The sequence below is a fragment of the Pseudopodoces humilis genome, chromosome 1, assembly GCF_049639895.1.
Source record: "Pseudopodoces humilis isolate 2021_Gansu_Grassland_sample_001 chromosome 1, ASM4963989v1, whole genome shotgun sequence".
NCBI classification, from domain to species: Eukaryota; Metazoa; Chordata; class Aves; order Passeriformes; family Paridae; genus Pseudopodoces; species Pseudopodoces humilis.
In genome coordinates, this window is record NC_142200.1 from 81324306 (window position 1) to 81338958 (window position 14653).

A 14653-nucleotide genomic window follows, 5' to 3' on the forward strand; every position below is an offset into this window, starting at 1 on the left:
TAACACCTAAAAGACAAGTAGTTTTAATTATGCATATGATGCAGAAGAATCAATTAAGCAAGAGAGTAATTGTAATATTACTAAGGTCAAACACGCAAGACAGTGGAGGAATAAGGAATAGAACTCTTTTTCCTTCTGTAGCTACTATACATAAATGAGATGGAAATTAAAAAGTAATTAGGAGAAATATATTGAATTTGTATTCCTAATAGACTACAGGGTTTTGGCTTTCTTTTCTATGCTCTGGCAGAACCCAGGGGACTGATACACATCTGCTGGTAGGTGCAGGAGATAGCTCAGCTGCAATGCATTGATCTGTGTACCACAGGTTGCAACTGTTCTGTAATTATGCATTTTATTCTGAAAGCATGGCTCATCATACTTTGGCATATTGAGACACACATTTGTGATTTGGTGGAAGCAAATGTGCTCTACAGTATACAATATGTATGCAAATAAACAACGATTTCACATGCGAAAAAACATCACACAGCTTTAAAACTAGCCTATGGTTTTCCGTGTCTTATTCTTCACCAATATATAATAACCTCAACAAATGAAACTTTGCACTTAATATCACTTTTTTTTTTTTTTTCTTTAATTGTGAGGTTAAAGCAGGGCTTAAGTTTAAGCTTTCTCATCTTTCTCATTTAATGGACCAAATTCATCTAAAATGTCCATTACATTTTTGTATTTCCAAGAAAACATGCAGCGCTAATCTACCTGGAGCTACTTGGTGTACTTATAACAACAGCATTTCTATATACAGTTTAGTATACATAAATAGATTTTAGCATAATATCACAGTCATATTCTTGATTACAGATGATGATGCATGGTAACTTCTACCAGGTGTTTTTCGTTACACCTACTTTTGATTTCAGGCAGATAATCTGCTTTCAGGCAGGAATGGCAATGAATACTGAGCCTTGTCAGGTTTCCTGTTCTTTTCTGGTTTAAGATGCTGTGATAAGAGATTCCAGGCCATGTTATGACCATCCACACTATAGATACCACCTTTCCCTGCCCCTTTGCCCCCTGCCACTTTAATTCTTTTGGAAAAACCAGTTGCCTTCAATTAGGTGTACTGAAGGAAACAAGGCAAAGGAGAAAATGTGAAAAGAGCTACTTTCCATATTTTTTGGTTTCCAGATAGGATAACCCAGAATGCAAAGTCTTTTAAAAGATAGAAAAAGGTTGCATAGAGAATTTTTTTTTACACTATTATTTTTCCTTTGTTTTTCTTTAGTCAAATGAAGAAAAAGAAGATAAATTAGAAAACTGAACTCTAAATAAAAGCTTTTTTTTTATTCTTTGCAATTGAAAAGAATTGTGTTGTGTTCTAAAAATATTATTCAAAATGAAATGCTCATTTCAAACAGTCTAAATAGAAATGTATACAATTTCATAAATCACTTCTGCACATGGAAAACTTCAGTGTATGTTAGGGATTAACATTTAAGCCTCTAGTCTGGATATGGGCTGGTGTCTGGATCTGCTAGAGGCTCCATTGAAGACCTATTTTCTTTGGGAGGGAGCTGCTGCATTTTCTGCCTGTGGAACATCATGTGCACTCACATGCTTGCAGGAGAGTGGAAAACTTCTCCCATCCCTTTACAACTATTTTGTGAGCAGAGTCCTGCAGGTCCAAATAAAATGAAATTATGAACAGGTACAAAATAACACAATTTAACCACATTTGCCTCAGGGGAAAAGTAAGAAAGAAATAAGTCTGCATGCACTAAACTTCAAATTCATAAAGAATTTACAAAAGGAAAAAAAATAACAAGATTATTATAATTGGTGTTGTAACAAAGTTCATATTGTCATGATATGAAAGGTGTATCTTTGGAGGAGATGCAATATCTTGCATGAAAAACAGCTGTATCATCCAGTATGACACAGCTGTGACATCACCATGACCTAGACAGAGTAGATCATCAACAATTATAGGATGCTGTAATTTTCTGAAGTTTTTTAATTAAAATGTATTTACCTTGTTATTTAAAGGATTCTAGTGTCAAAGACCTTAGAAAGTGAAAAACTGTGATAGACTTATAAAATGTGCTGTTAGAAGGGGAGATAATCCTTAGCAGATAAAATTTTAAGTCTGAAATATTAACACATTATTGAATATGATTATTATATTATTTGAAAAGTGGAAGATTGGTTTAGAGATTACAAGATGAAGGATAATATTTTAGAACTCTTTCCTTTGCTAGCATGTGATAGAAGAAAATTATCTGTTGCTTTCCATGTGATGAAAGACTATGAAATGCCACAAAATGTGGAAAATTTCTGCTCAGAAAAAGTAGATGAAACTAAGCATAAACGTCGAACTGTGTCCAGTACAGAAACTAGTTTTCTTGCCTCTCTATTTCTGATTGTAATGCTTTCTAACATCCAAGTGCCAATAATATATTTTTTTTTAGTACTTCTTCTAAATAGAGAGGGTCCAAATTTATAAATTTTCATCTTGTAAGCACAGAGCAGTGTACAGACTAGTTTTGGTCAATTTATACTGCATTTGCTTGTGGAAGTAGTAGACAGGTGGCCATTAGTCTTTGCAATCTAATGTTTTGTTCCATTTGAGAGGAATGCATTGGTAAAGTCAATACTTTAAAAAGTCAAGGAATAAAACTATTAACATTAAGAAAAATAATGTTGACTAGGAGATACCAAGGAATTTGTCAATGTGTATAATTTTTCCAATGGATTTTGATTGTACAAAGTGTCTTTTGTCGTTTTAATCAAATTTTTTTTTTGTATCTGGAATTAGATGTCTGTAGAGAGAATTTAGAATTAAGGTTTATGATTAGCAAAAGAACACTTGGTACAATTTTGAAAATTTAATGGTGCTAGTAGGGAAGAAAAAGTGTCATGGAACAAGGATATAGATACATGCTGTGATAATTTTTATGGGGCTAGTTCTCATTCAAAAGAATTTGGCCACTCCAAAGGAGACTGATATGGATGAAACACCTATTTAAATCAACCAGAATGTTTCTAGTCACCCAATGGGAATTAAGCAAGTCTGTGGGAATCCAAGCAAGTAGATATGGATGTTTTGATGTGTGCTGCAAATTCACACTGAAATCTCCAGAAATCTCTAACACTGAAGTAAGGCAGAAAAACATGTTTAATACAAGATTTGAACTACAGTTTGTGAAAGCCTGACTTTTTTCTTTTTATTTTTTTTTTTTACTGGGCACAGAAAAGAATATCTATTTTCTCAGAGGTAAAGTGCATGAAAATCCTTCTAATACTCATGTATTGTATTGTGCTGAAATAGACACAGGGATATTCAAATTCCAAAGCTGTTATTAACGTTTGATTATTTTATTTATTTCCTTAAAAAAATATTAAACTACTGGTACTGACATGCCCAGATGTCACAGTTATGACCAAGGTCAATTATGTCACTTGAGGTGAGTGTTACTGTGAGTCCTGCACCCTTGGCTTCCTTTGCCACGTAGTCCAGATGCTGTGACTGCCATTGGCATGGTGGTCCCAAGTGTCAGTGCAGACAAGGTGACACTATGGGGTCATGGAGAAGCTGTCCACAGATCAGTTTAAGCCACCCATAAAATGGTGGCAGAAGTAAAAGGTAGGAAATATGGCTGATGAAAAGGGTTGTCTTTTGGAGAGACAATTTGTGGAGAGAGCAATTTCAGTTATATGAGTCCAGCAGAGTGTGAGACCTCTCAGGTAGCAGGTATAACTCCTACAGGAATACAGACATTAGGTGTCCCTTTGGAAAGGAACCCTTTGGTTCCTTTCACATTGCTGTCTTTATACATAAATGCCTGTGCTTAGGAGAGACACTGGCTGCATGGTGGTAGGTGTGCTGGTAGGGTGCAACCAGCAGAGATACGTGAAGAGCAGCCCAAGCAGTGCCTGCTCCTTATTCCATCCTCAGCAATGTGAAGCTATGAACTGTTTTCCAGAGACCAGACATTAGGTCAGTGATTGGCTTAGGTAAAAACACTGTCAAGACTATCCAGTGTAAAATGTGGGACCCACTGTATACCCACAGTATACTGTTTGTACAGAAACCTTCACAGCAATGTATAAAACAACTCGGTGTAATGTCAGACATGTGTCTCTAACTTTGGTGTGATCTTAGGGTTTTTCATGCATATCTTCAAGTTAATAATTTGCTGTGCTTTGCATGTGTATGAACAATTATTTTTGCTCCAGCCTCATAATTACTCCGTTCTTTCTCTTATGTTATCCAGCACTGTGAATTTAATTACTCCTCATCTTGAAGTAATTTCTGATTTATCCTGTTAGCTTTGCTCCAGGGTGGTCCCTCATGAGCTTAAAAGTGCATGGATTCAACTGTCTCCATAGTATCACTCCAACGCCACATCAAGCAATTCAGTAGTAATGTTTGACTATAGAACACAGCTGCATATTTAAAGAATAATATTAATTCAATACTTTTTGTTGCTGTGTGAGGAATTTGTATTTCCCCTCTATCTAAATGAATTCAGAGAAATTTTTATTACTATTTTTGTTTAATAGCATGCAAATCCAGTTGGTACTCAATATTCATTCCAGGAAAAAAAATGAGGCAGTGAACTGGATTGAATAGGAAAGGAGCAAGCATGTGTTATGTGCATGTTGGGCTACCAGGGGTTCATTCCCTCAAGACAATATGAATTCTCTTGCTTTTCAGTGAGTCAACACAGCAATTGTACGCTGCCCTCAGGGTATGCAACGCTCTGCTCATTGGGCCAGAAATAATTTTTTTCATTCATGTTATTCTTAGCAGCCCTCTTTGTTATCCTCTCAAAGGGAGTCATCCCTGGGTATCACTGGGGACAGGACTATACAGCTGGATGAGTACTGTTCTACCAAACACAAGAAATAGAAGCACTTGTTCCAAAAATAATAGGGTACCTAAAAAGAGTGTGAAACAGAAAATCTTTTCTAAAATATTGTGACTCCAGAAGCTGGGTCAGCATGATGCACAGAGACAGTGATTTGCAGAACTGTGAAAACCTCAGTGAAATCACAGAAATTGCTATTCCTCACTCTTGTGGGGTGGGCACTGGAGGACTCATAAACCAACTCCCAGTCTGATGTGCTTTTGCCTAGGATTTCAGATTCTGCCTCCGATTATCGTCTTCCTGTCCTGTTGCTTGTGGTTGCCTAAGCAGCCTGAAAGTCTTTGTTTCATGAAGCATGAAACTCCATTTGTAAGCGGTAAAGTCCAAAGGGAAAAAGTGATAGATAACTTAAAATGCTGTGTGTAGTCTGCTGGAAAAAAACACCTATGCAGCAATTTTTTAATGAAATAATTTTTGATTAGACTAGGGCTGTGCAGTGCATGCCATGCACTTTTCTGTGAAGCTAGAAAAACAGCTTTAAAAAGGTTCCGAAAGTTAATATCCTCAGCTGGGCATGAATGAAGGTTTGATGGTGGGGTTTTTTTGTTGATGTTTTTGTCCTTTTATGAATAATTGCACAGAAGAAAGACCATAGTAAATTGAGCTTTGGAGATAGAATTGGATTGAATTGGATTTGAATCTTGAAAATATAATTTTTTCATCTTTCTCTACTTTCTGTCTTTTAACTGTTTGAAATCCTATATAGCTAAAAAGAATTAGTTTCACTGAGGGGAGATTACAGAGTGAGGGTAGGAAAAAGAACAATGACACAATGAGACAAATATAGCATTTGTCCTATAACCATGAGTTTCCAAGTTTTGTAGTTCTCTCTAAGGGTGTGTCCTTTCCACTCCCAGCATCTCAGCATCTCTTAAGCTTCATCCATTTTTATAGCTGTACCCCTGAAGTCATGTGCCCACACCATTTCCATCTCCTATTAGTCACTTGCAAATATGTGGGGATCTTGTAATTGAAGGCCAATGTTTATATTCTAAGTTTAAAAGTATGTCCCTCATTATCTCCATTTGTAAGGGGGAGGAGATTTTTTTGGTCACAGAGCTAAAGTTGCCCATTCAAATGTGGCTTTGGAAAGGAATCACAAAAACTTGAAGGCCTGGATGGGTCACTCGTTGTCCTGTTTATTCAAGAGCCATGTATGGTTTTCAGTCAGAAAAAGGAAATAAGCTAGGGGTTTTCAGGCCCGGACCTGTAATGATTCGTTTTTATACTTTGCTACTGCAGGGGTCTTAATTTAGGAGCATCTTAACAAAATCTTGGAGCTTAGTTCCACCATGTGCCAGGCCTACTCCCAGCTGGTGTGTTCAGAAAGCTGGCAACAAACTGTGAACTGCAACTGAAGCAATGCTTGTTGCAAAAAATATCAAGAGATTTGCAGGAGGCTTCAAGGGTTTAGGGAAAGCATATCCAGCTCCACAAGGCACTTGCACTTCCCTGTGCACAAGCAGCTGACTATGCAGCAAAATGGTTCATATGCTCTGACAAAGTATGGAAAGGGTACCACGCTGGTACCCTGCCCTGCACACATCCAGTCGTATTCATATTGCACTGTTATGTGTTAACCTTATATGCAAAAATTTGGTTATGCCATTTTGAAATCCATTTAATTATTTGCACCTCTTTTTCTGTCCAGCCATCTTGGTTAGATAAGTGATTTCCCACTTTAAAGGTTTTCTGATTCAATCCTCCAAAAATAACACTTTGGAATGTTAAGTAGGAAAAAAACCAAAAACAAAAACAACAACAAAAAAAAAAAACCCCAAAAATATTGTGGAAATGTGGTGTGAAATCAGGAATAAGTTGAATAAGTTAGAAATCAATAAGGTCTTCTGTTAGACACAAAGCCTTACTGAACATCCTGTTCAGCTGTTCAGGTTTTCAGTAAATAGAAATAGACTTGTCTGGGCTCTGGTGTATTTTCTTCATCCAAAAAGATGAAGAGATGCTTTGGAAGCCATTTTTTTGACATGAATCTGGCTTTTCTTTTACTCTGATTTTCGAATAAATGACAAATTACTACAGGGCAATGAAACTAATTTCAAGTGAAAAAATGAAATCTAGAGGATATAAATAGATGCTCATTCCTTATTGATGATTCTTGAACATGCCATATTTTCTTAATAATGTGATAGCTTTTTTTGACTCAGATTTATTCTGAGTAACTTTAGGTATTAGCTTCCTTAGTCTAATATTTTTCATGTTGCTCTCCTTACTACCATACTTCTTTCCAAACCTTTCAAATACCAATTTACAAATAATGACGAAAAAAATAAAAAATAAAGAGGAATAGCTGAGTAGCTACCAGGTGGTTTCACTCGAGAAGAAGAAGGGAAAAATCTCTTGAACTGGCTATTACTAACTTCTTCAGTTAATTGGAAGATGTTAAAATTCATGCAATTTGGCTCTTGAAATGCAAGTGAAATAGTTACCAGAATGGTGTAAATATTTATAATTGCATTTTCTGAAAGTGGCTAGAGTAAGAACATCAAATTTTATGAATTCTGAGTAAAAAAATATTTGAATAAGTATATGGAACATGTGGATTCAAGGACATTAATAGAAATTTCATTCTGCTGTTCAAAACTAAGATTCACATCAAAAATCTGTTCTCCCTTTTTTATGGTTGAATACAAAGAGGGTTTTTAATTTCATCCCCATCTTATTTAAGTATCTTTTAATTTGAAAAAGTGTATTTTAAGGTCCACAGAATATTTGTAAATCTCTTTGTTCTTTAAAATCCTCACTTAAAAGGTGTTTTGTTTTCATCTATCATTTCAGATATTTATTTTCCAAAACAAATCTTAGTATATATAACCCAGAAAGAAATCAACATGTATGCTCTAAAGTACATCCTATATACATCTACAGAAACAAACTGTGGTAAAAGCAAAGAATTAAAACATATCTGTATAATCTTATGGCTGATATGAATAAACAATTCCCTCAGTTTTATGTATACACAGCAATTTTCTATACAGGAATACCTATTCAAGACAAATTCATGGATTCTATGAACAGTTATAGATCCATTTGTTTAGTTTATTTCCACTGCTATATTTTTATCCCAGATGGGAAGATAAAAGTAATGTAGTTTGTAGCCTATTCTGAGGAGAGATAGGACCAGCTAGGAACATGTCACTGGTCCCATTTTCCTTGGTAGAGGCCCAGTTCACAGTGTGCTTTTAATATGTTTGCTCATCTTATTTTTACACATTTTTTAAACCAAAACTATAACATTATGAAAGCTAAAAATCTGTGTTTTAAGGAATCCAAATGTTTTTTCACTGCATAAATGACAAAAAGCCCCCCCCAAAAACACCAAAACAAACAAAACCAAAACCAAACAAAAAACAAGCAAACAAAAAAAAACACCAAAAAAACCAAAAACCAACCAAACCAAACTCTGCATACAAGCTTTAGTTTAATAAAGATTTTTGCATTTTAGTAAAATTATACACTTTCAATGAACATCTAGAGAACAGAAAATATGATGAGGGAGGTGGAGGTGTGTTAAGCACTAATTTTCATGTTAATGTTTTAACAACAATCAGCCATGCCTGTATGGTACAATTTATCTATTATTATCTTATATTTTTACACAGCAAGGTGTCTAAATTTTTTCTACTTTTTTCTAAGTGTATTTATTAAAAATCATTGGTATGTCATTGTGAAGTACATGTATACATATATTTCAACCCAAATCATGTTGCAAACTTGATAAAAACAGTGAAACTATTGGATTGATGTTATAGTTCTTGAGCTACTTCTACCTTGAGCCACTCTGGCATACTCATACATCTGGCATTCTGCTTGAGACAGATTCTCAGCTTCTGCTCTGTTGAAAAAACACACTCAAATAAGTTTTAGAGAAATGAGAGATTAGAATCAGCAGTATATGGAGTTCTGTGCATTTTAAGATAAATCAGCCCACCATGACAGTGCTTCAAAGCCAAAACTTCAGTATTTTACAATAAATCTGTGTAGATTTTTTATCAAGCCTTTTGGGGAAAAAAAAAGAGTAAAACAGCCTATCCTGAAAACTGGGATTGATGTCTGCAATTATAAACAGTCACAGCTTGATAATATATTAGTCCTGCATTTTCAATTTAATTACTCATTGGCAAAAGAGTAAATTATACCAATTTTCTTTGTCACCGAACATTCTTATTTTAGGAAAAAAAAGCCGCCTACCAAAAAATTAGATTTCAAACTTAGGTATATATATATTAGAGGCAAATACTCTTCCAGTATAAAGTTATTCCACCCATGAAAATTTATTAAAAAAAACCAGTAGAAATGTAAAAAAGTGTAAGAAGGAACATTCAGGACATATATGCGCACATTTGCTAAGTAATAAGTGATATTTTAAGGTGGATACCTACACATGTCAATAAATGATTGTAAGATATATGGGTACAGAATATAATATTGCTTCCATTTTTTTAGAAGAGAGTAGTAAGTTCTTTTATTAAAAAAGTAATTAATGTTAGTTGTCATTAATGACACTCAAAGGAGAAAAGTGAAACTTAAACTTAACACTAAAAATCAATATGCAGGTGATCTTTAACTGTTCTGTTGGAAACAGTATAAAATATTATATATATTATATTATACATATATTATATATAATATACACATATATGTTATATTATATTATATATAATATATATGCACATAATATACATAATATAATATATAATATATACAGTATAAACAGTATATATAGATTCTTGCACATATCGCGCAAGAAACTATAACATAAAAAAAGCATTTTTGTTAAATGTGATTGTCTTACAACCTATTTTTCTTGCAGAGATAGGAGAAAATTAACTTTGTAGCAATATTATGGTAAAACTGTCAGAAACATGAAAATTTTAATACATTTCAGTGCAATTATTTATAAATAAGTTTAAAAGTACATAAAGAAGAGCAATACAGGAAGTTCTTTGTGCAAGCAACACATTTCTACTGTTCAGATGACTCCAAACACAGGCTATTTTTGCAGAAGTGGAATCAAAAATTAACTGACTTTATACAGCTTTCAAAAATTCTACAGCAGAACTGGCTACATTGTCTGTTTCTAGAAGCCTTTTTTTTCTTGTTTGACTCACATTTTCAGGTTGAGGTAGTATCACATGTGAGCAGAATGCTTCCAAATAAGCATTCTGAAATCCAGGCCTGTCTTTGCCCAGCTTTGCCTCAGAATTCAAGGAGATTGAAATTCCACTAGAACTTTGGCCTTGCTTCTGTGAGAAAGTGCCAAACTATGAATGTTATACTTTTCTTTACAATTTCAGATCTAATAGATATAATTCATACTTCAACTGGTGCCAGGAAAATCCATGATCAGTCCAACCTCATTGATTTTTGAATTTTGATTAAATTAACAAAAAATCACATTAATAAAATTCCATTAAATTCACAAATTATTAGTTTTATATATTCAAATGGGAAGAAAAAAGAAAAAGAATACACATCTAAATCTTCTGCTGTTGACTTAGTTTTAATGAAAATGTATTTATGTCACCATAAAAGTAACACATACTTAGCTGAAACAATTTCTGTGAAAAATGAAAATTAGAAACAGTTATGTGTTTCTTTTTTTCAATCAGTGCTTATTAATTGGCATTAATAGAAATTGTGTGCGCACCAAGAATAGTGATTAAATCCCTACGCAACATAATAGCAGCACAGCTTAGCAATAAAAGCAGTTTTAAATGAAAACTTGAAGAATATTACTCCTACATGGAATGGTTATTAAAAGCATGTTAAGAAAAATATTTGCATATTTTTCCACTGATTAGTAAGACAATAATATAATAAAAATAAATTAAAAATCTGTTTTTTCTCTCAAATAGTAAAAGGCTTTCCTTGAAGACAAGTATATTTTAAATAATCAACAGTGAACTACAAATCTAAGTATCAGCAAAAATCTGCTCAGTAGCAAAAGAAAGCCAGAGCTGCCTCTTCTGTAGACTGTTCTTCGTCTGCATTTTTTTCCTTTATGTTACAGTTGCTTTGGTGATCTAGCTCAATAGTTTCATGGGAAACCTCACATCCTGCCACGCCTGCTTTCCCCTCCACTTTTCAAAAATTAGAGAAAATTAGGAAAGAAATACAACTGTAAGCCCTTTGCTTTTTCCTGACACAGGTTCTAATTTGGTAATTTTCTAAATGTATCCTTTACACTTTGTTATTAGAATCAAGCATGTTCACGTATAATGGCATTTTGAAGGCCAGATCTGCAGCACATGCAATTTTTGTTCTTAGGGATGCTAATTGTAAAATTTCGGGGAAAATGAAACCTATTATTTACAATACTATAGAGTAAAATTTTTAAATTTTTATGGTGGCACTGCTGTGTTAAACCCAGTGACATCTGTGGGGTTAATAGTCCTTGCTGTAAGTCATAGGGGAAGCACCTACAGCTTCTCAGTAAAAGATGAAGTCCTGCCCAAAGTGCCAACAAATGTATCATGGTTGGGGCAGCCCAAGGAATTTGCTTTGGACAGGGCTGTGAATGCAACTTTGTCTTTTCACAAAATTACTTTTTCACCTTGGAAGAGACACAACTAATACTTTCATAAGCTTGGGGTTTTTCACCCACCTCACTCTGCAGAGTGCTGCAGTTGTTTTTGCTCAGACCTAAAAATCCCCTAAACTCTGGAAAGCATTCGCTTGCTAGATTTTGGGAAGAGATGAACACCTGTGAACAGACAGTTCCAGTGGAAAGCATGGCATAGCTAAGCAGTATCTTGTTCTGTAGGTCATCACAGCTTATTTTGCAGTGGTTTCTATCTCTGTAGCACTTTTCATCCTAAAAAGATTGAAAATATAATCATCTTCCCTGAAGTGCTATGAGGTAAGCAAACATTGTTAATCCTATCTGATTAATGGGAAAACTGCACAGCTGGGTATTCCCAGTCATAATGAAGTTGGTAAAACACAATTTTGCCTATGGAATGTAAAAGGTTTGTTTACATGTGATGTTTGCACCACTTTCACCATATAAACTACCAGCTCTAGGGTGGGTACAGGTGAACTGGTATGAAAATATTCCTGCTGGAATAGCTTATTCACATTTGATTATTGCAGCAGGAAAACTGTGATAGCAATGCAGCAGAATCCATTCCACTATCTGTACTGATTACGCCATTCTTTGCTTAGGAAGAGATTGTCCTCAACTATAATAATTTTGTAAATGTAGAGACATATTGAGACATGACCCTTAAGGGAAAAAAAGCAACCCAAAACCTAGTAATGAAAATGTTAGACAGCTTTCATACTATCCTGTCTTTATTACTTTTTTGTTTGTAATCTAACACCACTTTATTGTAGCGTGTTCTGTGTCTCACTGGTTTTTTACATTTTATACACTTTTATACATTTTAGAATGAGCAGGTAAGGACACAACCAGTTGACTCATTTCCATGCAACTGTTTTGACTGTCATTGTATTTGAACAAGTAATCTATGCTGGTGGGTGGAAAACACATTTGGGGATTCTGTTTCCCTAATCTCAAGTAACCAGAAAATAGTGGCATGAGCTACCTCCAAGTTGCAAGTAACGGTTCCAATCAAAAATAATATGTTTTGGGGAACTATGGTTAGCTCTAAATGGTTTATGTAAGTATTATACCAGAGCGAAGGAAAAAAGGCCAGGAAGGATTGTAATAGATGCTTTGGTTCAGTCTGCAAGGACAAGGAAGCCCTGACAACATATTTTACAACAACTCTCCTGCTTGCTCGTATTATTCCCAAATTACAAAGGAGAGAAGTAGCCTTCTGTATAGAATATGACTTCTTTGCTTCTGAATAGAATTCTGAATTCTTTGCCTCAATATCAGTAAAGTATTTCTTGATAAGGTAAAGGTGGGAGACTTATACTGCAACCAGCTTGCAGGTCATGTAGATACCCTGGCATGATGATGGACTCCTCTAGACCTGTCCAAGTCCAGCTTCCTAATACCCTGTGCCTCTGCTCTGCCTTTTGATGGGAATGCACACGGGGGAGGCAAGGGGCAGGCATTTGGGATACTTCCAGACCTTGGCCTGGCATGGAATCATGCACTGATGTTCCACAGTTTGAATATAAATCTAATGGCCCAGGATTCAGCAAAATATCTAAACCCTGCATCTCATGTCACAGTTCCACATGGCACCACAGTTGGCAGGTAGTTTCAAAAGTCTCAATGCTGAAGGTAAATTCCTTTTAAATGAAACCATTTTCCTAGGAAGAACTATACCTATTGAGTTCTACCAGTTGTCATCTTAATATATGTCAGTGCTATTGCAATTTTATTATTAGAACTGCATAAAAAAGTAAAAACTAGTTTCAAAACTAAGAATATTATTAAAATGTTCCTAGGTATATATTTTAAATCTGAATAGACAGCTAACTGAAGAACCATATCCAGTTTCCACAACCTCATTTGAAAATTTAATTTTGCTTGGATTTGGATTTTGTCAGAGTTCTTTTTCCACTGTGGTAATAATAGAGAATATCACAAATGAGAACTACTTTTTTCTTACTCTTAAGCATATCCATTAATCAGTCTGTCCTCTAGTAGCATGAATATTTAGTGGTCAGAAGCATTTTTTAAGACACTGACATGTCCGAAAACCATTATAAACTTTAACTTTTGAACAGTAATGATGTTCAAGATGAAGATTGCTCATGACAAGAAGATGAACATTCATGACAAGTTCTCCTTGAAGGACAGCCACCTTTGATAGAAAATATTTCTCTGCCCTTTTCTAGTACTTGAATTACATGTTACTTTCACTTTTTGTCATATCTGGATGTCAACCAGTTGGCTGCTGCCCAGTTTCTGTTAGCAGCTTTCTGTATTTTGTTAAGTCAGTTTCTGGGCAAAATTTCCTGGATGATTGAATACTCATCAGATAGGAGGGGAAAAAAAAGATGTATATTTCAAATAATCCAGTTCCCCTTTTGTAAAATAAAGCAGCACAGGTTCTGCTAATCAGGAAAGCAGAGTGCAACAACAGATGCTTTTTTACCACTTTGTTTACTGAACATCAGCTATTGCCTCAAGCTCGGCTTCAGAGACATGAATAGAGCAGGAGGAACTCCGAGAGCAAGGCTGTACAAAGATTGCTTAAACTTTGTGATAGTGGGCCTGGGAACAGAAGTGTGGCCTTTAACCTCAATTTTCTGCTAAAATGGATCATGAGTTGCTCACACCTGCATGGAGGTAATGGGCAGATACAAAAGCAAGTTCAGAAGTCAGTAACAGCAGCATCTGTCTTTTTTGTTTTCGAATCTAGATGTGAGGTAAATTAACTCTTTTAATTATTTTACATTTGTACACTAAACATCGTTGAAAAAAAAAAAAGAGAATGTGTCTTTCACATGTCTTACATGAAACATGAAATAAATAACTTGCTTTGGAAATTAATTGTGTTCTTCCAGACTTATGAAATAGTCCACTTCCAATTACTTTTTTTCCCAAACTTTTTTCCCATTTTCTGGCCCATTTTATCAAAATGTTCAATGAATAAAAGAACAAACAACAACACAGAAAGACGAAATAAAATTATCTAAGGCTGTAAAACACCTATCCGAAACTACCTAAAGTTCAAGCCCTAGAACTTATCCTGTTCCAAGGAAGCTTGTTCAGATTTCTATGCTGCATAGAATTGTTACCTCAGTGCAAGACCATTACAGTCTCTTTTTCATGTGTTTTTGTCCTTCAAATGGATTGTTTATAGCTGTTTGTG